The following is a 20878-nucleotide window of genomic DNA, read 5'->3' as shown; positions in this document are numbered from 1 at the left end:
ACAATTCTATCTATTTCAAGTTCAATTTATTTGAGATTCAATTTATTTTTGAAAATTCAATTTATTCTTCTATGAATTAACATAATTTTGAAATAATTTAAAGATTTCTGAATATCACTTTATGTTAATATTTCTAAATACATGGAATACGAAATAAACAAATCATCATCATCTTAAAGCCATGAACATTAAGATTGTTACACGGGATACTACCGACAACAAGGTCGAATCCACCAAATCTACTCATCAATTGCTCCAACTGATCACCATTCAGTTCTTGCACCTCTGTTTTCAAAGATATACTAAGACAGTAGAAGGCGATCTTTGCAGCACTGATTCCAGCAAAAAGAAACAAGACATTGATATCACTGGGAAACATGTCTCTATATAGATCCTTGTGTATGGTTTTTAAAGAAACCTAGAATCATTTCCACCTCATCAGGTTCAAGTAAAGCAACTTTATTCCTTCCAACCCATACTAGATTCCATTTTCAGCACTCATCAAGAACATACTTCTGGATACTCAAAGGTGATTCATTGTCATAAGCTTCAAGAGCTTTACAGATCCTTTCTGTCAATTTGGCATTTCCTGTACATGTTTATAAACAGTTCAACTTTGTTCTTGGATCACATGAAAGCCATCATTTCTTTGTCAATGGAAAAGCATCAGCACATGGAGGAAGCAGAATAAGAGAAAATCTGTTCTTAATTGGCAGAATTATGAATATAGCCCTTTTTAGTATAGTAGCATGGAAATGCTTCGAATCTACAAATTCTGGCTCTACATCAAATAAGTATTGTGATATCTTAGTCCAAACATTAACTGAAAGATGAATTTGCCAATAGCATCTTCTGGAAGTGTTCTTTGAGTTATCTGATCTGGTTTGGCAGAACCAATCATTGAATTTAGAAGATGAATGTGTTCATAGCATCTTCTGGAAGTGTTCTTTGAGTTATCTGATCTGGTTTGGCAGAACCAATCATTGAATTTAAAAGATGAATTTGCCAATAGCATCTTCTGGAAGTGTTCTTTGAGTTATCTGATCTGGTTTGGCAGAACCAATCATTGAATTTAGAAGATGAATATGTTCATAGCATCTTCTGGAAGTGTTCTTTGAGTTATCTGATCTGGTTTGGCAGAACCAATCATTGAATTTAGAAGATGAATGTGTTCATAGCATCTTCTGGAAGTGTTCTTTGAGTTATCTGATCTGGTTTGGCAGAACTAATCATTGAATTTAGAAGATGAATGTGTTCATAGCATCTTCTGGAAGTGTTCTTTGAGTTATTTGATCTGGTTTGGTAAGAACTACAGAACCAATCATTGGAATTAAAAGATGAACTGCATGATCGTCTTCATTAAGAAGTTTCTTTTCAAACTTCTTTTGCTTATTCCTTTCCCAAAAATCATAGCCCAATTTTCGCCTTTTCTTGTAATTGGGATCATTGCATAATGGCTTCCCATCTTGTACTGAAAGAAATGTGTCAGTAACATTAGTCATGTGAGCAGCACATATAAAATTTGCCAATTCTGCAATTGATGAATCTGGACCACGTCTATACATGGCTATTGAAGCTTCAGCCTTTGAGAATCCCATTTTTGTCAAGTATAACAGTTTCTTCTCCTCATCAGAATGTGAAATCATCTTGAAAGGTCACTTGATAATCAGATGAGTTGTTATCAAAATCAACATGTTACCTGAATACAAGCTTTTCAAGAGCCTATACTATTGAGTTTTATTCTCAAGAGGTTTTGTGACATTATATCTACATCTACATTTGTCAAAGATGATAGATTCTCTGATTTGAAGAAGAAAGATCTATTGGGTTTTTACAATTGAAGAAATACTCAATTCACCAATATGAAATCAAATAACTTAACATTCATGCATCATATTTAGGTGTTTGCAAAAATAGGTGCATTTTCATTCATTTTCATCTATGTTGAATTTTTAACAGGAATTTCAAAGATTTTAGCAAAGATTCAAATCTATCATTTGATAGATTGACATTTCCAGAGAAAGTTCATAATAAGAAGAACTCCTCTGAAGAAGGAAGAAGAAGTTCATAATGAGAAGAACTTGTTTAACCTTTTGCCTAAATTCATCACTTGATGGATCAACTTTTCCAGAGAAAGTTCATAATGAGAAGAACTCATCTGAAAAAAAGGAAGAAGAAGTTCATAATGAGAAGAATTTGTTCAACCTTTTGTTCAAATCCATCACTTGATGGATCAGCTTTTCCAGAGAAAGTTCATAATGAGAAGAACTCATCTGAAGAAGGAAGAAGAAGTTCATAATAAGAAGAACTCATCTGAAGAAGGAAGAAGAAGTTCATAATGAGAAGAATTTGTTCAACCTTTTGTTTAAATCCATCACTTGATGGATCAACTTTTCCAGAGAAAGTTCATAATGAGAAGAACTCATTTGAAGAAGAAGAAGTTCACAATGAGAAGAGTTTGTTCAGCCTTTTGCATAACTCTGTCACAGAAGGAAATAGGTCAACATCATCCCCAGCGGAAAGTTCATAATGAGAAGAACTCATATGAAGAAAGAGAATAATTTATTCAACATCTCCATATTAATCAGGAGGAGTCAATTGAACAAAAATTTATTGTCTTTTCATCTTTGCTCTATTCTTGTTAACACAAGAATGAGCAAAGAGGGGCAGCTGTAGACACTAAATTTTTTTCCCGGTTTTATTTATATTATTATTATTATATTATTTATTATATATTTTTATTATTAATATTATTATTACAACCAGGCCCAGATTACAATACCCAATACCCAGAGCCCAATTCTGGCCCAAATAGACTGGCCCAAACCTAATAATAAACCCTAAACCCTATTAGGGTTTCAGTATCATCTCAGCCGCCTTTCTTCTCAACCGTTGGATCTGGCCTTGATCCAACAGTCCTCAGATATGCCAGAGGAAACCCTAGGGTATCATTACCCTAGGGCCACGCGGCGCCGCCCCAGTTTCCAATCACCGCTGCCGACACTCTTTCCCACCAGCCGTAGCCACCACGTCTACCGAAGACTCCAGAAGGCCGGCCGTAGCCGCACACGTCTTCCCCAAACGGTGAGTCACCACTGGAAGTCCGGTGACTCACCGAAGAACCCCTTTTGGACCGGTCCGATGGCCACACCGGTGATGGCTATAAAGCCATCACCCCATCTGCGAGCAAGAAAAAAAAGAACGGAGAGACAGAGAACACAGAAACAGAGAGCAACATACTACCACAACTAGCAAAAACCAAAACAGAAAGAAAAAAAAAAGAAAGAAGAAAGGAGCTTACCAAGGAAGCCATCGGACCCCTTCGAACATCACCAAAACCTTCGGAAACCGAATGTACTTCTTTAGATTCGCTCCGATCAGGAGCTATTTAGGAGAAAAGAACACCGGAACCGTCCTTAGGACGGTCCAATCTATCTAATGGTATAAAAATAAAATTTTCCGGCCACCTTATGCGGTGGCCGGCGGTGAGGGTCACGGCGGCAGACGGCTGTCGCCCGGTGACCGGCTTCCCTCCGATGAGGGAAGCTAGAGAGAGGCGAGAGAGTTTTTAAACTCTCTCAGTTTAGAGAGAGAGTAAACTGAGAAATGAGAGAGCTGGCCCTTCGGGCCAGCCGTTTCGGGCTTAAATAGCCCTTCCCAAACGACGCCGTTTTGGGGAGGGCTATTTGTGTAATTTTTTTAATGTTAAACCCTTTCCGTAATCCCTCTGTTTTATATGTTTTACATTTTAGTCACTAAATCAAATATATGATCCTTTTAATTTGGTCTCTAAATTTTAATTTTATTTATTTTAGTCCTTTGTATTAAAATAATATATTTAGGATAAATAACGGATTTAATCCCTTAATTTTAATAAATAATATTTTAATCCCTAGTTTATATTTTTAATTTATTTTAATTTTATATTCGAATTTTAAATAAGTTTATTTTAGTCACTAAATTATTAAATAAGAAAATAGCATGTTTAATCCCTGTAATTCTGATTAATTATGAATTAGGTTTTTAATTTTAATTTCACTATAATTTAGTCATTTATTTTAAGTATTTTTTTATTGCTTTTAAATATATAGTTATAATTGTATTTTTTTAATTTTACTTGTTTATATATTTAAATGTTTTTATAAATATATAATAAATAAATATTTATTTTAAATAAATTATTTTAATATTTATTTTTCAATATCGAAGAAAAGGACAGTCTTAATACAATTGGATGTCCTATTCTGATATTTTAAAATTAAAAATTATAAAAAATATTATTTAATTTAAATTAATATTTATCAATATCAAAGAAAAGAGCTGTCTTAAGGCACCTAGAAGTCCTTTTCCGATATTTTTAAATATTTTTTATAATTTTGAAATAATAGGATTATAAATTAAATATATTTTGAATTTTTAATAATAGAGACAATTTATAATTAAAAAGTACCAATTTTGGGCGTTGTAGGGGTGCTAATCCTTCCCTAAACGTAACCGACCACGAATCCCTTTTTAGTATTAAAAAGAAAGAATTTTTGGTTATAAACGCAGATCAGTTCATTTTTTTTAATTGATGTTTTCTTAAAACTCTTTTAAAAAAAAATAATAATTTTTAGGTATTCGACCTACCTGATCCAAAAGGCCGATGGCGACTCCCAAATTATTTTTCAAAAGCATTTATTTACATCAATTTTCCCGCCAAGTAAAAAATTCGTGCCCGGACGAAAACCGGTTACGACAGATTGAATTCATCTTTTTTATCCACCATTTTCTTGCAAAAAACATCGGATAAATTAATTTCCACATACTCATCAAACTTTACAACCTCATTATCGAACACCATAATAAGAATTACACTTCTTACGTCGCCTTTCATATGTGCCGTGCTTAAGAAGGGGCGGCCAACAAGTATTTTAGAAGAGGTATTAGACAGGCTTGCCTGCTCTCTCCCTATTTATTTTTGTTGTGCATGGAGCGTATGGGTCATAGAATCCATTACGATCTTAATCTTGGCATATGGGAGCCCATGTCCTTCTTCCGTGGTGGGCCTATTTTATCTCACCTTTTCTTTACTGACGATCTCTTACTGCTCTATAAGGCGTTTACTAGTCAAGCAAACCTCGTCCGGACTATCCTAGACCAATTCAACCATTTTTCAAGCAATAAGGTTAACTCTAACAAGACCCCTATCTTTTTCTCTTCTAACATTCTTGAGTCCTTGACCCTCAATATCTACTCATCCTTGTGTTTCCAACGTTCCTCCAATCTAAGGAAGTTTCTAGGTTTGCCCATTTTTCAAGGTCGGGTTACTAAAAGTACTTTTCAATTCATAGTCGGGGTAAGTTAAACAATTGAACGACGTTGAATCTTTCCTTAGCTGGTCAAGTGACGTTAGCCAAGTCGACCCTTTTAGCCATCCCTAACTTCTTCATGCAAATTATTGCGATCCCAAAAGGAGTTTGTGCCCTAATCAAAGCCATAGCCCGTCGTTTCATTTGGGATGGTTTTAATGCCTCGACCAAGCCGACTTTCGTCAACTGGGACTCTTGTTGCTAACCGACTGTCCATGGAGGTTTAGGGTTTCGCCCCCTTTGTGGGCAGAATGAAGACTTCTTGATTAAGATGGGCTTTAACTTCCTTACTAAATCGGATACTCTTTGGGTCAAAATTTGTCGGTCCAAGTACAAAATTAAAGGCCCGTTTCCTGCCCATCTCGACAATAAGAATTGCTCCTTTGTTTGGAAATCCCTCGCCAAAGTAGGAAGTTCGTCAAAGATAACGTTTGTTGGTCGATAGGTAAAGGTTTCAAATTTCTAGACTGATGTTTGGATTCCTGCTAAGGATTCATTGGCAAAATGGGTGATCTTTAACCAAACTCGTAACCTTGATTGTCCCCTCAATGACATCATTAATTATACAAGCACTTGGGACTTGGCCAAGTTAAGGAACCTTGTCGACGAAAACTTGATCTAGGAAATCATAGCCATTCCTCGTGTTAAAGCGGGCCACGACCTCCATGTCTAGCGTTGGGAGCAGAATAGGACCTGTACGGTCAAGTTGGCCTACTAGCGTGAAGTTTTGATGGTCCCCAACGTGTCAGAAACTTTGTTTAGTTAGTGCTTCAGAACCATCTTATGACAAACATGGTAAGTACTAGACGAGGTCTAACGGTGGATCCCAGGTGCCCGATATGCTGAGCCAGTGAAGAATCCATCATTCATATCCTCCACGATTGCACTACCGCCTGCATGGTCTGGACTCAAGTCGCTCTACCGCACTTAACAGAGAGTTTCTTTTCTCTTAATCTTATTGATTAGTTAAAATCTAATCTCAGTAATTCTGCCAAGTATGGTGGAGACAGTCTATTACAAGAGACACCTATTTTGGAATTCTAATTTAGAGGCTTTGGAAGCAACGATGCAATTTTGTTTTCAAAGGCGAGGTATAGTCTATCACTACCATTATCCAGTAGACGCGTTCATGGGCCCAATCCATCCGGTCTAGAACCTCCTCCGTCGCCACCAAAGCTACTTGTATGTTTAGGGAACAAATTTGGAGACCTCCCAATCCAGAAGTGGTCAAGCTCAACAAATATAAGTCGTCAATCAGCCTACGATGGAAGCGGCGGGCAACGGTATATTCCGGGATTCCGAAAGCGTTTGACTATCAGGCTATTCCCGTAACATGGGCGATGCTCTGTCCTCCAGGAAGAACTTTGGCCCTTCTCGACGATTTGAACATCGCTTGGAATCGAGGTTACAAACAAATCATTGTAGAGATGGACAACTAGGAAGCAATCAAGATCCTCTCCTCTCTAGCGCCAACCTTTGAACCGGCCATAATCCGTAGAATTCAGGGACTCCTCCAATGTAAGTGGAGCATTAGGATCAATCACATCAACCGTGAGGCTAACCGTGTGGCTAATGCGGTCGCCCGTCTTGGCCAGACAGCTCCTAATGTGATTTCTGAAATGATATACCCTCCTAATGGAATTCATCAGCTTCTCCAAGAGGACATGAACCTTTGAAGAAGTGTCACTTGCTGCTGAAGCAGCTCCTTTTATCAGTAAACCAAAAAAACACAAATAAAATTACTGGAAGTGCATACTTTTATTTATTTTTTATTGTGTATATTAGAATCGATACATAAAAAATATAAATATTTTTCATATTTAAAATAATTTATTTTAGTAATACGGTCGTTGATCTTTTACTTTGGTCTTGTTCTCATTTTTACGTGGACCAATTGCTGACAAGCTCAACATTTTTTTTACCGTAGATTTGGTGCTTTTCATGTTTGACGTAGATCAGTTCTCCTCATATCCTGACGGTTCAACAAAATCACATTTAATTTTTACTGAATTATCAGCCGTCGAAAATTTCACAATCTGTTGATCTTGTTTGCACCGAATCACAGCTCCAAACACTCTTCTCCTTTGGCCATGTCATAATTTCTCTTTATTTTGTCATCGTAATGATATATGGGTAAATTATGTATTTAATCACACATATTCATGTCATTCTGTTTTGCTCACAATAACTATTTTTTTAAAAGAAAAAATAATTTCAGTGACCGAAAATACCTTATAATATACGATTTTAACCAATTTTTTTTGGATTTGCAAAAAAGACCAACAAATTCGCAACGCGAACTCCAATTTTGCAACTCAGTTTCCAAATTCGCAACACAGAAGTCAAATTCGCAAAGCGCGTTTATTTTCGCAACGCGAATTTTATTTTCGAATTCGAAACACAATATTAATTTCGCAACACAAATGTACGCAAATCATAACCTAAAACCCTAAATCACAACTCAATCTCATCTCCATCTCTCACTCTCTACGGCGACATCCGTCCCCATCTCCGGCAAAATTCATCCCCATCTCCAGCGAAATCCGTCTATCTCCATCTCTCAGAGCCACCCTCACAACCATTCACGGTTGAAGTAATGCAATTCATTCAAGTTTCAATTTGCAGCAGACTATTTGAAACTTAAATTCGCAACACGAAAATGAAAATCGCAACGCGATTTTAGTTTCGCGTTGCGATTTTCATTTTCGCGTTGCGATTTTAAGTTTCAAATAGTCTTCTGCAAATTGAAACTTGAATGAATTGCATTACTTCAACCAAAAAACAAAGACAAATACTAACTTCACAGTGTTGCGAATTTACGTTTCAAGAATAAACTACTACTCTTTATGTTGTCTTTGAACCTGCACTAAACCTATATGTTGTCCTTTTAAATGTTTATATAAGTGCTTACTTCTGGAATGTTATCTGATGCATTTTGTGAACTATGATAGAATAATGACTTGGGTGAATACTGTGCAAGTTTGAAACATATTTGGCTTTGTTTTCACTGTTTAATATCATGTCTGTTTATAGTGTATAATTTGTAGTTTTTGGTATATTTAACTTGGTATGTTTATTTTTTTTGTAGTAATTTTTTCCGGCTTCATTGACCTTAAGGAATAAATTAGGCCTAGCCACTATAATTGCGTCGACGCTTACACCTGTACAAAGAAAATTGTTTGAGGATACTTGCTTCGGGCCATGGCTGAAAGTACAACATCCGGGTGGAGATGCAATGTTGACCCATTTGTTTCTTCAGACCATGACTAACGATCTACCCGAGAGGATACAACGTGGTGATGAAGAGTTATGGTTTCATTTTCCTCCGGCGTATACTTGTTTTGGGCGGGAGGAGTTTTGCTTAATCACTGGTTTACGCTTCGGACACGATGATGTAGGTCGTTACACTAGTCATATCGCCCGCCCATCATGGTTATCTCGGGTTTTTCCTGAGCTGGCAAAGGCGAAGCCGAGTTTACACGTCGACGACTTGAAAAGATTATTTGTTAAAGATGGTTTTACTTGGATGGATGACCTCGATGTTGTCCGAGTATGCCTTTTATTACTTTTGCATGTCGGCTTTTTAGGCAAAGAGGCCAGACAACCTATTTCTGAGGACCTAATATTATTGGTAGAGGACCTAAATGCATGGAACCTGTTTCCGTGGGGTTCATATCTATGGAAAGCTACCTGGAAAAAGTTGTCGTCTGCCTTTGAGGACCGAAAAAGTTTGGCCATAGTTCCAAATACACTTTGGCAGGCTTTATTTGGGCCTTTAAGGTAAGAATTTCTATATAATTTTGGAAAAATTATAATTAATTATTTAACAATTAGTAATGTTTGTGTATTATATTGTTTATAGATTTGGATATTTGAGGCTTTTCCCAGCATGCGCACATATGCAATCAAAAATTCAAATGATATTCCTAGGGCTATTTCCTGGAGGAGGATCTGGCTGTTGGATTGGGAAGAGTTACTACCATATACGACGATGAATGATGTAAGTTAACACAAATACTACAATATATAAACAAGTTATTACTAGTAGACGTTTAACTTTGTTTGAGCTTTTATATTGTTAGGAGGCCAACTATCCATTACAGAGGCTGACACCCACAGAGGCTAAGCTTGCCATTAATTGGTGGCAAACTAGTAAGCGTTTTTTTGATGGCACGGATGATGAGCACCCCCCCACTTCGAGAGCCATCACCCGATCGAGTCGATTCTATAGCTCGACACCCAGAGTCATCACCTCCACAACGAGAGCCATCATCTATTCCATCACATTATCGAGTCTCTTCTCCACTATCACCTCATGATAGGTGACCGGCAAAGATGCCACGACATTTATCTCCCTGTTCTCCACCTCCACGAGATGAGTTAGGGGAGTTACATGATGAGGTCAATGCTTTGCGTGAGGAGGTCGGTACTTTACGTAACGACAATGGTGTATGACGTGATGAGGTACGATCGTTATGTGGCGAGGTAGAGGTTTTACGCGATGACAATGGTGCTTTACGTGGTGAGGTATCTGCTTTACGTGATGAGGTAGCTGCTCTACGTGAGATTGTTGCATCATTATAGAATGAGGTTCATACTCTACGCAATGAGGTAAGTTTGTTTAATACTATAATAAAAATGCAAATAACCTTTTTTCGACATTATTTATTTGTTTATTTACTGATTTATGTATTAATTTATTTTTAGCGGCCCGATAAGGTAGATGCTTTACGTCGGGTTTTTCTTGCATGACGGTTTTCACGCATCAGACATCGTGCACGTGCCATTACGTCTCCGTTCACCCCAATAGTGGCAAGACTCCGTAAGAAGAAGCCCGAAGCACCTATCATCGTTCAAGAGGCCTATCCTATCGTTCAAGAGGCCCCTATCATCCTTCAAGAGGCCTCTCCCACCGTTCAAGAGGCCCCTGTCATCGTTCAAGAGGTCTCTCCCACCGTTCAAAAGCCCGATTCACATGATATAATATGTCGACATATTGATAAACCCCCTTACGTGCCCGACATGATGGATGAGAGTTCGCTTTCGTATGAGTTACCGGTTAGTACCATTTCGGTATCTGAAGTGGAGAGGAGAACACTACCGGACACAATTCTGGATAATACCCTTTGGGCTAAGACCGTAGTTGATTTTTATCTACATGAGCGGAGCCAGGGGTGTTTACGCTGACATATACAAACTCGATGAAGATATGCATTTGTTTTTTGAACGGTCTTGGTGGGGTGTGTTATTAGGGGTTGAAGACAATGGCTATTTCGAATAGGGGTAAGTTTTATATTTTTCTTATATTGCATTTTGATTATTTTTTTTAAAAATTTATGAAATTCACTAATATATGTATTTTTTTTATAAAACAACATATTGATGCATGGGTGTCACGTCTTCTGATATAAGGAAATTGAAGAAAATAAAAAATATGCGATGGACTATTATGCCGACGTCTTTTCACGTAGCTCACTTGAAGGATCAGAGAGACACTTCATATGTGTTGGGTAATGGAAAAGCTAAACTTTATCCAACGTGGTGGGAGGTCGATAAGGTTAGTATTTTTTTGAATATTTTAAAGGTGTAAATAAATAAAAATTTGATGTGCGCAATTGAATTATTATTTATGATTGCAGGTGTTTATCCCTGTTTTGGAACGACATCATTGGCTTCTCGTTGAGCTTCAGCTCCTATCCCTGAAGACAATGGTATATGACAACATATTGAATTACATACCATTGTCTGATTTGAGAGATATTATTTGTAAGGGATGAAGCGCTCATTTGGCTAAATATTTTGATGCGATTGATTATTGGACTAATTCTGGAAACAAGAAGCCAAAGAAGTTCAAAGTTACAATGATCAGAGATGAGACCGTGCCACAACAAACGGAGGGAGCCAGAGGGGATTGTGGTCCTCTCGTATGCATGTGCTTGGAACGTTTGACGACAGGAAGTAAACAGTTTCTACCTCCCACGGATAGAGATAGAGGTGCAGTAGTCTTGTGGTTTCGACATTTTATGGCTAGAGCGATATATACGAGACGTTGCCTACCTGTATCCGCGTACTGAAAGTGTGCATAAACAATTGGTAAGTATGAGCAAGTGTTGTTAACATATATACTCTTTGTTGATTTGAAAATGTTTGGTTAAGTACCTAGAATTCAATAATTTGTTGTTTGTTGGTTTTGGATGTGTAGAAAGTGTTGTTTGAGAAAATGTTTGGTTTCTGTAGGTTAATTCTAAAGTGAGCTGCGTGAAATTGATGTATTTGTGCATAAAAACTGTATGGGGTACACTTTTTTTGCTTGTTTAATTGATTTGTAAAAGTTGATTTGTAAAAGTTGATTTGTTTAATTGATGAGGAAATAAGAATTATTTTTTTCTTGTTTAATTGATTTGTAAAAGTTGATTTGTTTAATTGATGTGTAAATAATTCTTATTTTTTGTTTGTTTAATTGATTTGTAAAAGTTGATTTGTTGTTTTAAATTTCAATCTGCATTATGTTGAAGGAAAAAAAGACATGTTGAATGTACACTTTCATAACGCGAAAATCAAATTCGCAACGCGAAAATCGCGTTGCGATGGTTGGGAAAGTCAAATTCACGTTGCGATAGTCAAATTTGCAACGCGAAAGTCAAATTCGCTTTGCGATTTTCGCGTTTCGAATTTGACTTTTACAACAATCGTAAAGCGAATTTGACTTTTGCGTTGCGAATTCAAGGAAAACACATTCAAAAAGATAACATACAACAATCTGATAACAACTGAACAGATCATAGCAATGTTCAAACTCAAGTTACTAATGAATGTCTAACTGAAATGTATGCATTCACACATAAAATACACATAATACAACGTTTGCATTTAAAAGTCACCTAAGTTAATAAGTCCCAAAAGGTGAAGCCGGTTGTTATTGGGATTTTTATTTTGATTGCGATTTTGATTTCCTTTTGCTTGGCACCATATGAGCTTTGGATTTTGATGAGGATCCATATTTTGGTAGAGGAAAAGATGATTGTGATGGCACTGATGATCCACAGGTCAACCTTGTATGACCACTTTCCTTGCACCGACTACATGTCGATATCCTCTTCTCTTCACCCTTAGACAGTATACGATCTTGATTTTTTGGTCGGCCACGTAGCCTGCTGTCCATGACTGGTGGCAAAACTGTTTGTAAGTCATCTGGTATGTCCCACTCAGAAGAATGTGGAATAGGGTAGACAATCTCAGCATAAGTCTGTCGATATACTTCTGTAGTGTAGCAATCCATAGCGTATGCGCTTGAATCATCTTGGTTTAGATGAAGAGCAACTTTTATAAAATGGCCACACGGATAACCATATATTTGCCATTTCATACAACTACACGTCTTTGCATTTAGATCGACAAGCCCATTTAAGTTATTATCTAATACTTCAAATAAAGTGTTTGAACATGGTTCAACTCTCCATGACGTTGAATTCACAACACGTTTCGTTATCTTTTTTTCAGTCCATGGTGTAACACGACGTTCTAATGTTCCTGTAAATTTAAATAAATAATACTTAGTAAAATATATGATAAGTTACGAATTTAAAGAAATAATACCTGCATGGTTTCTTTTCTTGTAGTACCACTGTTGAATAGAGGCTCAAAAAAACTCCATTATCATAGTAATGGGTAATTTCCGGGAATGACGACTTAGAGCGTTGATTGATTCTGCACTATTATAAGTCATGAAACCATATCTTGCTCCAAGTTGATGTACTCTTGACCATCTTTCAAACCCGACATATTCTAGTGTTTGAGCACATTGAGGCAAAACACGTCTTAAACAATTTATATGCTTATTAAAATCCACTTCTCGATAAGCTTTTACAGCCTTCCAGTATGTCCATTTGTGATGTTTTATACCAGCAGACCTTGATTTTAGATTTCTTTACAAATGAACACCACAAAGTCCATGAAAAACATTTGGGAAACACCTTCTAACAGCGTTGTCAATTGAGTTTGCCCTATCGGATATGATTGTCAGATTGCTAATAAGACCTACGCAATCCCTAAGATGCCCCATAAACCTTGTCCATGAATCATAGGTTTCATATTTACCAAACCCTTAAGCTATTGGCAGTATCCCATTGCTAGCATCCATGGCTACTGCTAATAAGTTTAATCCAAGGTATCAACCTTTCAAATGTGCTCCGTTAACTATAATAACTGGACGCATGCAAGTAATAAACGAACGAATCTACAAAATAATATACACAAGACATAATCATTTAAATGTGAAATACATATAACTAACCAAAATGAGTCAACAAAATTATATTGATTTACTAACCGCAGCACCAATGGCGATAAACAACAACTCAAAGCACCCATCTATATCTGTTTTGATATGAGTTACCGACCCAGGATTTTTCAGCTTTAAATTGTGACAATAAGCCGATAGTTAGGCAAACGATGCTTTTGGAGACCCCCTCAATAATTCTAAGGCATAACATTTGGCTCTCAAAGCTTGAGAATATGAGATACTAATCTTGAACCGAGCATTCATGTCAGTCATAATTTCATGTCCCCGATATACCCTGCCATTCAAAAATATTAACTCAGCCATAAAACCACCCAACATCTTTTTGTTTGCCTGTCTATAGTGAGGAAAAACTTGGGTTCTTGAACATGTATGTTTATCAATAAAAGTCCTAACTTGAAACATTTCACAATCTTTTATCCTCTTTGCAATCATACGCCACGTACAATTTTTTTTCAATAATACACTTTGTTTCGAAACGATCTTTGCTTGATTTGTTAACTTTTAGTTGATAGCCATCTTCCACACATTTCATATACAAAGCTATCTTCAAGTCTTCATTTGTATTAAAACAATCATCTTTCTTGATACGAATAACTTTTGTGTAACAATCAACTGCTATCTTTACCAACTCTTCTTCTGGTATCTGAAGTAATTCTGGCATATTCCAGTTATACTCCCGTGACATTTTCTTCTTTTTCTTTTCTTCGGGGACTTCTTCTTCTTTTTCTTCTTCAGGGTTATATGAATTACAGAATGTATGTTCAACATGTTCATTCATAGTCATAACTTCCTCCTCATTATTATCAACAACATCTTCCTCGACAGCGGCTGTTTCATAATCAAAATTTGGGTATTGACCAATATCAAAATCATTACACGCAGAGTCTGTTTCTTCTTCTGAAAAATCATCAAAATCTAAGTATTGACCAAGATCAAAGTCCGGGTATTGACCAAGATCAAATTTTGAATACTAACTAGTACCCACAATTTTTTCTGTTGGCTCATAATTGTCTAACTGGTCAATACGAAAACCGGAATTTGGTGCTTAAAGTTGATTGGGATTTAGATTAGGAAAAGGTTGTGGGTTTTGAGATTGTGTTTGCTATTGTGTTTGGTATTGGAAATGTGGTGAAACAAAAATTTTTTGGTGATGAAATTGTGGTGGAACCATTAAATTTTGAGGTTGATAATCACGTTGTACATTGTGAGCACCATAAACTGGGGTTGAAGAACTTAGTTGATTACTACCTGCTACTGACCCAACTTCACTACTTCTAGGTTCGACAACATACAATGTAACATCATCTTCTTGCGAAACACTAATGTAAGCAATGAATCGTTCAACATCTTCATTGTCGGTTAACAAATAAACTTTACCTTTTCTCTGATAAGATAGCCTAAATCCACTTAGAGGCTCTAAATTCAATTTCTTTGCAAGACGTAACATTAAAGTTTCATAAGTTAACTTTTTTAATGACAGTTTTAGTTGAAGATTCATGGGTAAAGGCATATATTGTAAAACACCATGAACATTCTCCCATGACCCTCCAAAACACAAATATATCCAATCATGATCGACATTAGATGATTTCATTCTACAAATTGTAAATTAATTTACTAAACAAACGAGCTATAAACTACATATCATCACTAACTTAGAGAAAAACATACCTTTATTAAGTTGATAGTTGATAATTTGGGAGAGAAATCATTGAAAAATTATATAGAAATAAAATTATGTAAAAAAAATAGAGATGGGGAATGTCGTTGGATATAGGAACGGATGTCGTTGGAAAGAGTGATAGATGGAGATGGAATGAGTTGCGATTTAGGGATTTAGGTTATGAGTTGCTGCTGCTGCGTAGTTATATACCCAAAACATTTGTGTTGTGAAACTAAAACCTGTTGCGAAATTAAAATTCGTGTTGCGAATTCGAAAATCGAGTTGCGAATTTGAAATTCAGTGTTGCGAATTTGAAAAATTGCAATGCGATTTACATATTCGCGTTGCGAATTTGGAAACTGAGTTGCGAAATTGGAGTTCACGTTGCGATTTTGTTGGTCATGTTCGCAAATCCAAAAAAAAGTTGGTTAAAATCGTATATTATAAGGCATTTTCGGTCACTGAAGTTATTTTCTCTTTTTAAAATTATACAACAAGTTTTTTAGATTTTCAATGATGACATAATATTTTTTTTGGATAAATTTGAATTTATTATCCAAGAACCAAAGTCTGGTACAAGCACTTCCAGAACCAACACAAACAAAACTAATTACAGCCTACATACAAATAATCGGCTAACCTATACCCAAGCATTACAAAGTTGAATATTAACATAATCAAAACGGTTAATTTTCTTTCCTCTGAGTTGGATCCCTACTATCTCTTTGATAGCTTTAAAGATATCTTCAGGTGGTCTGGAGCATCCTTGAAAAAGACGTTTGTTTCGTTCCTCCCAAACGGTATAGACAAAAGCACACCACGAGATCTTAAGGATAGTGGTAAGCAGTGAATTTCCTCTCCATAATTCACAAGCTTGAACAATCATGTCCTCCCAAGAACGAGAAGAATTTATCAACCTAGTATGCATAATCACTTGATTCCATACATGAGAAGTAAAACATCAGTCAAAAAACTAATGGTCTCTAGTTTCAATTGCTTCGTTACAAAGGCAGCAGTTTGTATCATTAACAATTCTCATTTGTTGTAAACGAGCTCTAGTAGGGAGTCTATCTAACAAAGCTATCCATGTAATCATACTATGTTTAGGAATATGTAAAGGATACCATACCAATTTATGCCAAGATGCCCTATCTCCTTTCTCTCTTATTTCCTCCCAAATAGATCGAATACTCAATGCTCCAGCAGAAAAAACAGCAGCAACTTATGTTCTGGATTTTAGGATGCGATTTAAGCACCAGCTGTAGGAAGGATTAAAGTCAATTTGCCAGAAATCACGATCCTTTATAAAATTTCCTTTAATGCAGGCCACCCACATGGAACCTTCTCTAGCCAGAATTTTCCAGATAAGGTTGATCATGCACGACCTGTTCCAGATTATTAAACTTTTCAAACCGAGCCCTCCTTCTGACTTCGTTTGGAAAATTTTAGACCATTTTACTCTTGCACCAGCAGCTGAATTATCTTATATAGTAACATATCAAAATCATTATTAATTTTTAACGACAAACAACTAAAATGAAATCAAAATATAATGTTAAATAAGATTTTGAAAATAATATTAAGTGATCAAAACAGAATAACAGAAATAGGTATATGACTAGATACATAATTTACCCATTTCTTTTTATTTTGTCACCATAATGATATATTTATGTGATGGTCACCTCTGCAAAAACTGAGAAGGAAATGAAAGAGGGGCACTAAACCCAGCAACCATTAGCGAAACAGATGTAGATACAGTGCTGATAATCAGAATATAAGATGAGATAAGAGCTTTGTTTATGAGAAAGTAAAAAAAAAAAAATGTTCTTTGGTTTTTGAAGTTCGAGTCCTAAAACCCACAGTGAAAGAGAAAACAACAACATATACTCTACAAGTCACCATTTTCTTGCAGAGAGACAAAAAGATAAACAGCCTTTGAATCGATAAACGAAATTATCATCACCACCATCATGAGTAATTGGCTGGGATTTTCTCTTACTCCAGACCTTAGAGTCGATGAAAGCTTTGGCAGAGATGCCCATGGATCAGGTTTCCCTTCTGCTATGCCTTTGCGTTCTGATGGTTCTCTGTGTGTTGTTGATCCTTTTTGTCGCTCTTCCAGTGCCGCCATTGAAGGTTCTTTTTCACCATGCATGTTTTCTTTTAGTATCGAAAACTTGTAAAAAAACAAGAATGGTTCTCTTTTTTACTTGTTTTCCAACGCTGGATTTGCAGATTGGAGATATGAAAATGGTGTTGCAGGTGCTAGTGAGCAGGGTCCCAAACTTGAAGATTTCTTGGGTTGTTGTTACTCAGGATAACGAATACCAAAGCCAAAACTCTGTTCCTTGTTCTACGAGAATCAACGTTAATGCAGCACCAAATTACAGCAGTGATTTGATCCGAGCTTACAACGAAAACCCTCAAACCCTGATGGCTAGTGGTCACCACCACAACCTGCAACACTGTGACCCAAACCTTAACCATGTTCCATTCGAGGGTGCAACTTCAGTTTCAGGGTTCAAGTCCTGGTTGAGACAAACCCCATTTTCTGGTGTGAAAGAAACAAATATTCAGACACTCTCCCTTACTATGAGCCCAAACTCTCGAAATGGGTTGTCTGCAATTGCACCATCGGATGTGGTTGATAACCGGAAACAACATGTCCGAAAAACCCTCACCAGAGAATCAATTCCTCGTAAATCTATTGATACTTTTGGTCAAAGAACTTCTCAATATCGTGGTGTTACATGGTAACTTTTACCTGTCCATTTTCGTTGTTACCAAGAAAACTTACTTCCTTTGTTAAAATTCATGTTTTTTGAAAATTCAACAGGCATAGATGGACCGGAAGATATGAGGCTCATTTGTGGGATAATAGCTCTAGAAAAGAGGGACAAACAAGTAAAGGGAGACAAGGTGAGGGCTGCAACAATCTGTATTGATTTCTGATTTTCTTTTTTCGATTTCTCGGAAAGAAAGATTTCATTAATGCTTATGTTTCATTCACTTTCCGGTTTTCATACTTGGAATTCTGCAGTTTATCTCGGTAAGTGAACTTTATATAGAGCCTTTAACCATTAGAACAAAGAGCATTATCTTTGGTTCTGTTCTTTGAATCCATGATTTATTTTGTCTAAAATGTGGATGATGATCAGGTGGCTATGACAAGGAAGAAAAAGCAGCAAGGGCTTATGACTTAGCTTCTCTCAAGTATTGGGGTCCAACAACTCATAAATTTCCCTGTAAGTTTGTTCTTTCTAGGGTTTCAACCAGGGGCTTAAATAGCGAGCTGCTACCGAAACAGCGCCTTCTATATAGAAGTAGTGGTGTTGCGAAACTGTTATTGCATGATCTCGATACCCGCAATAGCACCCGCTATGTCTGCACTCGCGGTAAATGCAATGCGACTACAACCGCAATTTAATTCCCCGGTTTCAACAGTTTATTTCATGAGCAAGGGCCAATCAGAATCATATGTATATTTGAGTATAAAAAAGTAATCTTTAATATATACTTTGATTTCAGCTGTGTAGTTACGAGAAGGAGCTGGAAGAGATGAAGAACATGACCAGTCAAGAATTTGTTGCTCATTTGAGAAGGTACCTAGTCTTAGTGCATTTAATTTTTTTTTAAAAAAGGACAGACAAATGAAGTTGTAACATCGAATAACATCTTACTTTTGGGCAGGAAAAGCAGTGGTTTTTCAAGGGGAGCTTCAATGTACAGAGGAGTAACAAGGTAAAAAGCAGAAAACGACCCTCATTGATAAAGTTTTGCCACAATTTTTGCAGCCTTTTTTCAATTATATAATAGACAACAATAATAGGCAAACATTACTATTTACATGCAGATAAAATCCCAAATTCTGAAATGTGTGTTCTTGCATGGTACATTATTTAAAAGGGGATCCAACTTTATATCTATTACTCTTTCCTCTTTCATGTCAAGCTCTTTTCTGTAGGCTAGAATCGGAAGGGTTGCCGGAAACAAGGACTTGTACCTCAGAACATTTAGTAAGCTTAACCTCTTTTTCTGCTCTGTCTCGATTAAATGACATTGATCATGGCCATGCTTTAATTTAGTTAACCTATCAATTTGCAACGAGTCCTAATTGGGATACATATGCAGCAATTATCATTTGTGTTACAAATTGCAGGCACACAAGAAGAAGCGGCCGAAGCTTATGATATTGCTGCAATCAAGTTTAGGGGGACGAGTGCCGTAACCAATTTCGACATAAGCCGGTACGATGTAAAGAGAATTTGCTCAAGCTCTACTCTTATTGGGGGTGACCTTGCAAAACGCTCACCGAAAGACTCTGCGTCCATTGCTCCCGAGGATTATAATTCATATGCTTCATCGTCATCTCCTCAACCTCTCCTACCTTTACCGAGCAATGAAGCATCCGGTGAATTGGCTGATATGGTTTGGACCGCAAATTCTGACGAGCAGCATCGTCAAAGTAGTAACACAAACAATGATGCATCCTTGGCAACTTCGAGTAGCCGTAATTACCCCAACGATCAAAGCCCGAAAGGCTCCATTGGATTAGCTAGGGATCAGTTCAGACTCGGTGAGGTCTACTTCTCAGTACAGGGTTCAAAGTATGAAGATGGCAACAGTAGGGCTGATAATTCGAACGAAAATCGGGTAGGCAATTTAGGCTTAGTTCATAAGACCCCGATGTTTGCACTTTGGAACGAGTGAAACATAGTTAATTGCACAATAATTCAAGGCACTTGTTGAGAAGTGGTTTAGTTTCAGCATGCAATTAACTGTTTTCTACCAAGGAATCCAATGGTTTGTTATTTTGGTGTGGGAGTCTATTTATTCATTGGTTTATATCACAAATAAGTACTTAAAGAATATTATTTTTTCATTTAAGTATTTAAAGTATTTTTTTTATCTAAATATATATTTAAAATGTTTTTTAATGAAAATAAGTATAACGTTAATCAAGTAGCAGATGGCCTTGATAAGTTGAAGTCAAAGTTGGGTAATTTTGATTGCATAATTAATGGACCCTAGCAAGGCATCTGGTAAAGATGAAAGCGATGGAGCATTGAGGTTGAAAGGAAAGGTCATGTAATTGCAGAGCTAGAGACACTACCCGAAGATGTACCAAATATTAGTTGGTTTAATTGTTCTAGTTTTAATTAAATAGTCGCCTTCTTGGTACGAAAAAGGCAAATAAACTACAAGTACTAATTCCATTCACAAACAAAAAGACAAGTTTACAGACTAGGGACGGACACTCAGGAGTGAAGTTATAAAATTTAAAGGGAAAAAAGTTTATAAATTTTTTTGCCTTATACAAAAATAAGTGTCTAAATTTTGTTTTAAAATATATTTTAGCGTTTAAAGAATTTTTCACTAAAAATAGGTGTTTAAAGTTTTCTAGGTTATATTTTTATGTGTCTACCGTTTATTTTTTAATTTTTAATAATAAAAATAACATTTTTAATTAAAAAATAAAAAAAAAATAAAAAAAATAAAAAGTTTATTTTATTTATAAAAAACTCAAAACCCTAAAAAACTAAAATATCTCATTTCAAC

The 20878-nt window shown here is 36.3% G+C and overlaps 1 pseudogene; it reads left to right on the top strand.

Annotated features, from left to right (window-relative positions):
* The first annotated feature begins 17289 nt into the window (after positions 1-17289).
* Positions 17290-20029, top strand: LOC120175774 (annotated as a pseudogene).
* Positions 20030-20878: the final 849 nt, after the last annotated feature.

This window comes from Hibiscus syriacus, unplaced genomic scaffold, assembly GCF_006381635.1.
Source record: "Hibiscus syriacus cultivar Baekdansim isolate YM2019G1 unplaced genomic scaffold, ASM638163v2 tig00112215_pilon, whole genome shotgun sequence".
Classification (NCBI taxonomy): Eukaryota; Viridiplantae; Streptophyta; class Magnoliopsida; order Malvales; family Malvaceae; genus Hibiscus; species Hibiscus syriacus.
Note: the sequence above shows the minus strand (reverse complement) of the source record. Positions and strands in the feature narration are given on the sequence as shown.